The 11684-nt window shown below is 44.1% G+C and overlaps 1 non-coding gene across 1 annotated transcript; it reads left to right on the top strand.

Moving 5' to 3' along the window:
* The first annotated feature begins 3964 nt into the window (after window positions 1–3964).
* On the top strand, window positions 3965–4155 carry LOC137505765 (U2 spliceosomal RNA). Its single transcript, XR_011020343.1, has one exon. It is a non-coding gene; the product is annotated as a U2 spliceosomal RNA (small nuclear RNA).
* The last annotated feature ends 7529 nt before the right edge of the window (window positions 4156–11684 follow it).

Here is an 11684-nt window from a genome sequence, read left to right as displayed (position 1 = left end):
ATAAAGGAAAACTGCCTGCCAAGGTCTCCTCAGCTACAGGGAACACCTTTCCCTTCTCTCAGCTTAATGAATTAGATATACTGGATAAAATTGATGCATCCATTGAAAGTATGGATTTACAGTGTGAGCAGGAGGAGGTTGAAGCCTCCTGCTCGGAAGAGAGTGATCATGAAGACTCCCCTCCTCCCCCTCCAACAGTGCAGAGACCCCCAAGGGAGAGCGAGGGAGATAACCCTCACAGCAATAAAAAAGCAAGAATTGAATCGGATGTCGGTAATGACAAAATGGAGGAGGGGTCTCCCTCCGCAACACCCTCAGTAGATTGTGGTACGAATACAGGTACTAATGATGGCCAAGTTAATTAAGATTATGGTTCTTTTCCTCCTTGCCATGGCCCTTTCAATATTATCAGTTAATGTCAGGGGTATAGGCTCAAGATATAGGAGGGCTGCTGTGATGTATGAACTGGCTAAACACAACTGTCATGTATTTGCACTACAAGAATGTATGCTTGTTGATAGACCCACTCCCACGGAGTGGCCGCACGGACCCTCAGTATGGTCAACCGCTGCCTTCTCAAGGAATGAGGGGGTAGGGTTGTTATTTAAAAGTGCCTCGGTTGTATTATGTTCTTTTTCCACTATCATCCCCGGCCGATTGCTACAGGTTAATGTTGAATTTAAAGGTCACCCGGTCCGTATATTTGTTGCTTATGCCCCAGCGGAGAAAAAAAAACAGACTGCAGTTTTTATAAATCATGAAGCTTCACCTCCTGGGAAGGATAGATACTATAATACTTGGGGATTTCAACTTAATAGTCAGACCCCAGGACAGGGTTGGTTGTGCTGCCAGTACACTGGATAGCACCAGTACTGTGTTTAAACAAATAATAATGGATTTCAAATTGCAGGACCTTGGTTTAAAATTAAAGGGGACCACCCCATGGTTTTCCTACTTCTCTGATAAAGGGACGGTCAAATCCCACATTGACTACATTCTCCTCTCAGAGCACTTACAGGGGGACACTTACGCACACCACAGTGTCTCCTTCTCAGATCACAACGCACTCATAGCCACCATAGGAATAGATAACGCTGTTCACATAGGTTCGGGGGTTTGGAAACTGAATACCCAGCTTTTAGCAGAACAAGAACTTACACTGTTATTTCAGTCCTCATATAAGACATGGCAAACTAAACAAACAAATTTTGCATCTATTATTGATTGGTGGGAATGGGTAAAACCTCAAATTAGTGGTTTTTTTCAATATCACAGTAGAAAGCGAGCTAGAACCCAGAAACATCAGGAATGCCAACTTAATGCCCGTCTACAAGGCTTGTTCAAACTTAAAGAACAAGGCCTAGAGGTAGCTAGAGAAGTGGAAGAGCTGCAAAAAAAGAAAAAAGAGATTATCCTAAATAAGGGGAAGAAATTGATTTTTAGGGCAAAAATCAAAGCATTAGATCAGGACGAACAGTGCACAAGATACTTTTTAAAAAAGACAATAAGGCCCCGAGACCTGTTCACCTCAGTCCTTGTACAGGGCCATGAAATAACCGGGCCCCGTATGCACGATGAGATCGTAGACTTCTATACCCACCTATATGGAGAGGGTTCCCTGGCAAACCAAAGTCACATAGACGACTACCTGAAAGTGATCGACAAAAAACTCCGCGTTACCCCGCAGGAGGTATGGGGTGCTCTTTGCGGTATGCAAAAAAACAAAACACCAGGTAAAGACGGGTTACCTGTCGAGTTTTACTTAACAATGTGGCCAGTTATACAAAACGATATTGTTGCTTTGGTAAAAGAGTTTTTTGAAGCAGGTACTCTCTCACCATCCATGAGAGAGGGGGTTATCACCCTTATTTACAAACAGAAAGGTGACAAGAGAGAGGTTAAAAATTGGAGGCCAATTACCCTTCTGAATGTAGACTACAAGCTTTGTGCCAAAATCATTGCCAGTCGAGTATCTCAAATCATCAATAGTCTGATAGGTGAACAGCAGACATGTGCGGTCCCTGGGAGGAGAATCTCTGACAACCTCTTTCTGCTGAGAGACCTCACCTACTATGCCCAATCTCACAATACAGTATTGCTCCTGGAGTCGATTGACCTCGAAAAGGCTTTCGATAAAATCTCGCACCAATTTCTGTTCTCTGTCTTGAAAACAATGTGCTTCCCGCCTACTCTGCTTAAAGCCATAATGGGGCTTTATGATGGGATCACCAGCCAGATCCTTATCAATGGCTCCCTTAGCCCTGCTTTCCCAGTCAAGTCGGGGGTTAGGCAAGGGTGCCCCCTGTCCCCACTCATGTTCATCTGTGTGATAGAGCCGTTAATAAGAACCATTCAAACTGACTAAGTGTTTCAGGGCCTCCTCATCCCGGGAAGTAATGGTCACCACGCCAAGGCAACCGCCTACATGGACGATGTAGCTTTAATATGCTCGTCAGGAAAAGATGTAAAGAGAGGCCACCTACAGTTGGCAATTTACTGCACAGTTTCAGGTATGGCGGTGAATTGGGCCAAGAGCCACATCTGCAGCTTGGGAAAGAGACCCCAGTGGAAATCCCTCAGGTAGCAGTGACCGATACAGTATCCATCTTAGGGGTCACCTTTGATAAAAAAATGAATGGTGCAGCAGATTACGCTCAAGTATTAAGTAAGGTAAAACAAATACTGTCCTTTTGGAGCCTGCGGAAATTATCCTTTACAGGCAAAACTTTAATTGTAAAATCAGTTATCCTGTCATTACTGTCATACAGGTATTATGCTGTTATTTTTCCTCCTCCAGTTTGCTGGACTCAGCGCATCACTAAGCAGCTATTCGCTTTCTTTTGGAGCAGCCAAATGGAAAGGTGTAGCAGGATGAAGGTAATGGCCACATGTGGTAACGGTGGATACAACTTCCCTAACATCGAAAATTTCCTTAAGTTACATTATTGGCTCACGGCAGTCAATGCCTTTCGCCAGGGGGGGCACACTGCTCACATAATGCACTATTTAGGAGGGTGACTCTTTGTAAAATGGGGATTGTGCCAACGCGACCTGAGGAGGCCTATGGCGTTGGTAGTACCCCAACACTACTTAAAACTTGCGAAAATAAAAGAAGGATGGAAGCTCACAGATTATGCAGGTGATATAACAAACAAACAGGTCCTGTCAAACTTGGTGAGAAGGGACGAGGTACCAATAGACATTGCAGGCCTTAATATACAACAGACTAAGGATGTGTTCAAAAATACAAAATTAAGGGGTCTTACAAACCACCAGAAAGATCTAGTGTGGCAGACCCATGTAAACTGCCTCCCCACCAGGGCATTCCTTAGACAAAGTGATCTCGCTAGGACAAACACTTGCCCCCGAGAAGGTTGTGGAGGTTCCGAGACTCCCACGCACATATTCTGGTCCTGCTATTTTGCCTCTAGGTTCAAAATAAAGTTGAAACATTTTTTCCAGCTATGGCTCAGTACGTCCAAGATCACTTACACCAATCTCATTACAGGCTGGTGGGGGAACAAGGCTGATCATAGAATAGCTTGGATCATTTTCTGTGTTTAAAGATGTTTTATGGGACGTTAGAAACCTGTTGATTTTTAAGAAGGAAGTTTTATCTGTTGATGATTGTGTCAAACTTTTTCTCTCACGTATCTATATTGTCTATCTTTATGATGTCTCTCACTCAGGGCAAGAAGACGCAGCTGCTTGGTGGCGTACCACCGAGTGGACCAGTACACTATCATTATGATGTATGTTTGTTCCTTATAGCTCTGCGAGCAAAAAGCCTGTAATCACCTGTTCCAAAAATTGATTATATTCTTTGATCTACTTTTATGATCTTATGACAAAAAAATATTTAAAAATTTTGATAAAAAAATGTCTACTCTGGTGATGACTCTTGGTATAGCAACAAGACTATGAAGGGTGCCTCCATGATATGATCGGATTATGGTACTTGGCTAACCCTTGGAGAACTGAAGAGTAAAAAAAAAAAAAAAATCTGTTCTTATCAGTTTAATATCTGATACGTCCCCTATCTGGGGACCATATATTTAATGGATTTTTGGAACAGGGATATGGAAGAATAGCTTGCTCTGTCCACTCCGCGCATCGACCTGGTATTGCAGTACCTCCAGGACCGGTGCACTACTCTCTCTAAGTAGTGTCAAAAAAACAGATCAAACCTCAAATACCCAGCTGACTAACAAAGTGAAGTGAAGTCAAGTGGAGAAATCAAGTGTCCTTCTGCAAAGTGAATTTCCCAGTAGCAAGTGCTGTTTTGTCCCCCCTGTGGTGCGGTCTATATCTGTGCTGCTACTGCTGGGTGCAGGATAGATAGAGTTGAAATCCTCAATAAACACATTGTTTCAAGTTGTGTTTGCCTTCTTTGTGCATCTGTGTCATTTATTGAGTCCGTATTTCTCTTGGCTATAAAACAGAAAAAAAAAAAGAAGGAAAGAAACAGAAAAAAAATTCCTTTATTTTGCATTTGCTGTGCATGGCGTTCTTGCAGTTGCTGTAGCAAGACTCCATGATCGGACCACTTTTCTTCATGGTTGCACTTTGTCCCCTGCAGGAGGAGCAGCAGCAGCACCTCCCCTAGGTGCCTATTATCTTACCCTATCATCTTTGGCCCATTTCACTAGTATGCTGGAGCAACTAATAAAGCAAGTAAGCCATCCTGCTTTAAAAGGTCTGACTTTTACCATACTGTTTGAAGAAGAGGATGTACCTTTAGTTGTTAACATGTTTAATCCTTTTGTGGTTAAAGAGGCTATTATGAGCTTTCTTGCACCTTATTGCACAAACATCAATTACAGTCACAAACTTATGAACTGTTGCAATATATAAAATCACAAAAACACTGCGCTGATATAATTAATACAGGGTGATGTATACAATCGGTGGTGCGCTGCTATAATCTCCACAACAGACTACAGCCTGAATCTTAGGAGGAGGTTTTCCATTGAGTGGCAGGGGGTGGCCAGATGACCCCATAAGCGCTGGAGACCCACTTGATTGAGGGTCAATACATAGCGGTGAGTGGCCACTGCGTGGGGTGTGGTGGTGGTTGCTCACTGAAGCGGGCACTAGAACCCTCCTGCATAAGGGTGGAGAACAACCTGGGATAGCAGCTGTATATGAGAAAAAGTCTGTTGGGACTGATATGAGCGCAGCTAACGTGTTGCAATATATAGACTGGCAAACAAATTCTTTGTGAGATTCAAAAAAAAGTCCGGATGAGGCTGGAGGGTTTAGCCATCCTCCTGCAAACTGCTCTATTGGAAGGAATAGAAAACTTTATTCAAAAATTTGTGATCAACACTGTATGTGCACTGAGCGTCACTTTAAAAACATAAAACACTCACTGATGATGTTACAAGCACAGCCGGCTGGGCACACAGCAACCAACACATCTGTCACACCAGACATGCCTGGGATCCCCACCACACAACCACTTGAACTACAGGGGCCGCCTGTTAAACAGGATGTACTCCAAGCATATAGAGTCCTCCTTGGCAAAGATACCGTTCCACTGAACAAGTTGAGGAGTCACAGGGAGCGCATGCAAATCACTGCGGGCAAGCATAGCGCAGATGATCTCTGGGCTCATAGCGCAAGCTCATGCAGTTAGTAGCCAAATGTCTGCCTCACTGAGGCTCTCACCACTCTGTGTAGTCTGCATCATCGTCCGTACGGTGACTACCCGAACATCACATTCCTTCAGAGGTATCAGCAGCCATGCAAAGCAGTCCACTTGCTGAGTAGATAGAGCTGGGTTCCTTCAGTATCAAGACTGTGACTGGTGGAGACGTGTGCACACGTGCGTGGCCAGCATGAGATGTATCCAGCATGAAACCCCTTCTTAGATAAGGCCTCCCGTTCGGTCAGCCGGCGCTGGGCTCCGTCGTAGGCTTCAGGCAGGGGATAACGCTGGGCTGCGCTTAATCAGTGAGGACTCCCTCACCACGCGTATCGGCTACTTCCGGCCTTAGTCATGTAATATAGGAGCATTCGTTCGGGGCTGCCATTAAATAACATCACGTAGACGTACACTTGGGATGTCGCATCCCTCTCCTGCCATCTAGTGGGTATTTTTAATCGCGCAGTTCACCTTCTAGAGTTCCATTTGTCCGCATGGATTGCTGCCATTTGGGTGCATCACTATATCGCCATCAAAAATTAAAAATGTAAAAAAGAAAAAGTTCTTAAAAGACATAGAGGACTGGAACGATGGGGAGTATTTTGAGTGTAAGCCAAACTTCCCACGAACCAGATATGGGTCGGAAACACATAGATCTGAGGATGAACAGACAGTTGGGAGTGGGTCCCCCATAGGCTCAGAGAAATCTGTCAATTTTTTAGAAGAAAGCCAGGACGAGGAAATAGAGGAAGAAGAGGTAGAAAAAAGAATAAGAAAGAGGAAAAAGAGCAAACGACAGAGAAACCCCCAGGGAGGACCTCCTCAGAGCAGGAGGAAACAGGACGAGCACAAATCAATTTTGAAGAGGAGAGAGATCTTGCTGAGACAGGCAAAAAAACAGGTCAAAAGGAAGGAGTATTAGATGGCTCAGATGTGGCAACATCCATTGTGGGTGATAATAGCATTATTAACCTTTCACAATTTCAGCTGAGGCCAGAACACCACACTCTACTAGATAGAAGACTGTCGTTTTGCCCCTTTACCCATGGTGACCAATTTGAAGTGCACAAAGATGTCCAGCTGTTCCTAAGAAAGGTGAATTTAAAATATATGTATCATGCTCAAAGAAAACCTAACAGTGAACGAGGCCATGATGATATTGATCACAGAGGTAATGAGATTGATCTGGACCTCAATGATAGGAAAACTCTCATTGAACTTGGAGTATTACAGGATGAGGGACCAATGAACACCAGTATTGGTGATGAGAACATAGAATATACTTGTTTGAAAAAGAAATCCTCTTTTTTTCCACCAATCAATATGAATAGACATCTTAGAGTCTTCAATGAAGCTATAGAACGGGATCTATCAAGATTAAATTGGAGGCCGCCCACACGAGACAACATCCCCAAAATAGATCGTGAGGCACTGTTAGAACTACGCTCAGCCGAAGGTTTGAAGCAATGCGGCAACTACAGGATGAACAGGTATACTTGAAGCTCACAAATAACCCTTTCCCCGAGATTGAATGAGATGTTAGATGAGGGAGCCATCAATGCAGATGAATATGCATACATGAAGGTGGAGCACTACACTATCCCTGTCCTATACCTTACCCCTAAAATACACAAAAACAAAACAGAGCCTCCAGGGCGGCCCATTGTGTCTGCAGTAGGGGGACCACTCGAACATTGTTCAATATTCCTTGACAAATGTCTGAAGGGATTGGTGGCTGAACTTCCATCTTATGCTAAAGACACAGGTGACGTAATAAAACTAATTGACGGATTTGAGGTACAGGACTCTGACTTGCTAGTTGGAATTGATGTGGAGGGACTCTATACCTCCATACCACACGAGGTTGGGATTGCGGCTGCACAGTTCTTCATGCGAGAGGTGGGGGGGGGGTCCCCTTGCTGAGGATGCAATTCATTGTGGAGTTACTGGAATTCATTCTTGGCTATAACTGCTTTCGCTTCGCTAGGGACTACTACCGCCAGATCAGGGGCACTTCGATGGGGGCGGCGTGTGCCCCGGCCTATGCCTGCCTGCACCTTGGTTACTGGGAACGCAGCGAGGTTTACGGGCATGGTGATTTTGGGGCGCACGCCGCCCTATGGTTTCGCTACATTGACGATATGCTCCTGGTCTGCAGAGGGCTCAATACAACACTTACCTATTTTCTCGACCAGCTCAACTTGAATGAGAGGAATATGAGTTTGACCTTTGACATCGACTAGAACAAAATTACTTTCTTGGACCTGACAATTGAAAAATACGACAACACCCTGGTTACCAAAACGTATCGAAAGCCCACGGCAGGGAACACCCTGCTACATGCAAGTAGTTTCCACCCGCCATCATTAGTTAGAGGGATACCAGTGGGCCAGATGCTAAGGGCACGCCGCAACTGTAGCCGAGATGTGGATTTTAGCAGTGAATTAGAGGTAACGGAAAAAAGATTCCTCGAGAGGAGTTACGACACTAAGACGATTAAGACAGCAATAGACAGAGCGGAGAGGACTGAACGCACCGATCTCCTGACCAGAAAACAGAGTGATAGTGAGAAACAGGGACCTGTTAGATTAGTGACACGCTATGGATCACACTGGTCACAATTAAGACATGCATTAGCCAAAAATTGGCACATTCTACAACTTGACCCGACACTAAGAGAGATAGTGGGGGATCGCCCCCTACTGACGGCCAGAAGGGCCCGAATATCAGGGACATGTTAGTCAAATCAGAATACAGCTCGACCAAGATAAAAGCAAAGACCACATGGCTGGGTGCTCACATTCAGCCAAAAGGCATGTACACGTGCGGTAAATGCAATGTATGTAGACTTGTTGACCGTACTACGACGTTCAGAAATGCACGTGACAGTCACGAATACGAGATAAAAAAATTCATAAACTGCGATACTAAGCTGGTCATCTATGTACTTGAGTGTCCATGCCGTTTGCTGTATGTGGGAAAAACGGTCAACGAACTAAAGAAACGCATCCAAAAACATATGTCAATAATTAGAAGTAAGGACAACTACGATAAATCACCAGTAGGTCTACACTTTCATCTATTTCATGATGCCAATCCAGAGCTATTAAAGTTTAAAGGTATCTATAAAATGGAGCCCCCCACTAGAGGTGGTGACCTCGATAAAAAATTGAGGCAAATTTAAACACGTTGGATTTACCAACTGGGCACATTGACACCTAATGGCCTCAATACAGAGTTCAGTTTCGCCCCCTTCTTGTAGGGATGCTTAAAGCGGCTAGGACAGTATTTCTACATATAGGTACCCTTATGGTATATAGACCCATAGTCTACGTGTAAAACTTTCTTGCTGTTATAGATCAGCCATGTCCTAAAGGATGTATGTATGTGGTGATATGGAACAAATGCAAATGACAGGGACTCAGTTCTACACTAGGCCACATTGAAATAAAGTAATAAGAATGAATGTTGACCAGAGACTGGCTAGGGAGAGAGAATGATCTATCTAAATCATGGATAAAGTAACCTTTATCACTATGATGCATAATATATGCTAAAGCCAAGATACCAGAATTAGCAGGCTTAGGAGAATAACCTCCCACTAATCTCTGTTTAATAAAAAACCCCTATAATATATGCAGAATGTAGTTACCAGAATTACCACAAGAGGGCAACTACCCAATGTGCTCAAATGTCCGCATCTATGTGCATACATGAATCTTAAATGCGAACTGCACTAATTCTGACATCCACATGATGGCGATATAGAGATGCGCCCAAATGGCAGCAATCCATGCGGACAAATGGAACTCTAGAAGGTGAACTGCGCTAATAAAAATACCCACTAGATGGCAGGAGAGGGATGCAACATCCCAAGTGTACGTCTACGTGATGTTATTTAATGGCAGCCCGAACGAATGCTCCTAGATCACATGACTAAGGCCGGAAGCGGCAGATACACGTGGTGAGGGAGTCCTCACTGATTAAGCGCAGCCCAGCGTTATCCCCTGCCTGAAGCCTACGACGGAGCCCGGCGCCGGCTGACCGAACGGGAGGACTTATCTAAGAAGGGGTTTCATGCTGGAAACATCTCATGCTGGCCACGCACGTGTGCACACGTCTCCACCAGTCACATTCTTGATACTGAAGGAACCCAGCTCTATCTACTCAGCAAGTGGACTGCTTTGCATGGCTGCTGATACCTCTGAAGGAATGTGATGTTCGGGTAGTCACCGGACGGACGATGATGCAGACTACACTGAGAGTGGTGAGAGCCTCAGTGAGGCAGACTTTTGGCTACTAACTGCATGAGCTTGCGCTATGAGCCCAGAGATCATCTGCACTATGCTTGCCCGCAGTGATTTGCATGCGCTCCCTGTGACTCCCCAACTTGTTCAGTGGAACGGTATCTTTGCCAAGGAGGACTCTATATGCTTGGAGTACATCCTGTTTAACAGGCGGCCCCTGTAGTTCAAGTGGTTGTGTGGTGGGGATCCCAAGCATGTCTGGTGTGACAGATGTGTTGGTTGCTGTGTGCCCAGCCGGCTGTGCTTGTAACATCATCAGTGAGTGTTTTATGTTTTTAAAGTGACGCTCAGTGCACATACAGTGTTGATCACAAATTTTTGAATCAAGTTTTCTATGAATGAGAAGCAGGGGCTGATTCTTTTTGTTGTTTTTGGATTCTATCCTTGCTCAGCCCTATGCTCCCACACTAGTTGTGGTTTTCACTATTACAATACCAGTGAGTTCCAGGCTATATCTTTGTCTATTGGAAGGAATAGAGTCTACCACTTTTATCCTAATATGCCAGTGTTTTGCAGGAAACGTAGGAACTATAGACATTTGGAGGAGAGTTACAAGGCTTTACCCCCAAACTGGTGTATGAGGTGCAGAAAAGAGGGTCATGAAGCCAAAGAGTGCAATGCCGGGCCAATGTGCAATTTTTGCAGCAATTTTGGGCATATGTATGAAAACTGTGCAACAAAATATTAGACTCTGGGGGAATTAGTATTATCCAAGCCAAAATCTTATGCTGCTATTGTTTCTGGAAGTACTACAGAGGGGGCTGCTGATGTTGAAAAATCTATGCAGCCTCCTGAGGAAACAACAAAAGCTGTGCAAATTCCTGTCTCTAAACCTGCTGATTCACACCAAACTGTATCTTTAACACCTGAAAGTAATGCACCTGTGAATACTAATGCAAAATCAAAAACAGGCAGGAGGGAAAGTGGAGGGGAGGAGCTAACAATGGATGTGGATCTGAAAGATCCAAAAAGGAAACTGGAGGAGGAAATTTCTGAAATTAAAACTAAAAGGATGACTAAAAATGCAGAGGGGGAGAGTGGCAATGTTACAAACTTACCTGTGTCTTCTGTAGGGGTGGCTGCTCTTCCTTCTGCTGGTCCTGGATCTGTGGAATTAAATTTGAATATTAATGAGGGAAATGCAAATGAGCCAGAGGCTTTGTTACACATTACTGCTGCTTCAACAATAAATAGTCCATGTCCTCCTGAGGGGAATATAGAAGATTTTAGTAGTTCTCAGGAGACAAACTTGGACATACAACAATTCCCATCCTTACCTGAAATTCCTGACATACACTTTGAGGAACCAGACAGTCCAATCAGTATTCCTGGTATAGGGTTAATGTCAGATGGTGATTCTAGCAGCAGTTAACCCTAACCATGCCAAATGTCTGTTCTCAAAATGAACTCCTTCAATGTGAGGAGCATAAAGAGCCCAACTAGGAGGGCTGCTTTGTTTGCTTTTCTGGAAACTTTGGATTTTTAAATTTTTTTGTCTACAGGAATGTGCAATAAACTATGATAGAAATTATGAATGGTTAAGAAATGATTGGAAAAATGGTCAATCCATTTGGTCTGGGGATTGTGCAATTAAGTCAACAGGTGTGGGGATTCTGCTGAAGGGAAGCAACATGGAACTTTTATCCTTCACAGAGATCACACCAGGGAGAGCATTGTTGGCTAATGTTCGTTATTGTGAAATTGAAATAAGAATTCTTAATGTACATGCA

The sequence above is a fragment of the Hyperolius riggenbachi genome, chromosome 4, assembly GCF_040937935.1.
Source record: "Hyperolius riggenbachi isolate aHypRig1 chromosome 4, aHypRig1.pri, whole genome shotgun sequence".
Classification (NCBI taxonomy): Eukaryota; Metazoa; Chordata; class Amphibia; order Anura; family Hyperoliidae; genus Hyperolius; species Hyperolius riggenbachi.
Note: the sequence above shows the minus strand (reverse complement) of the source record. Positions and strands in the feature narration are given on the sequence as shown.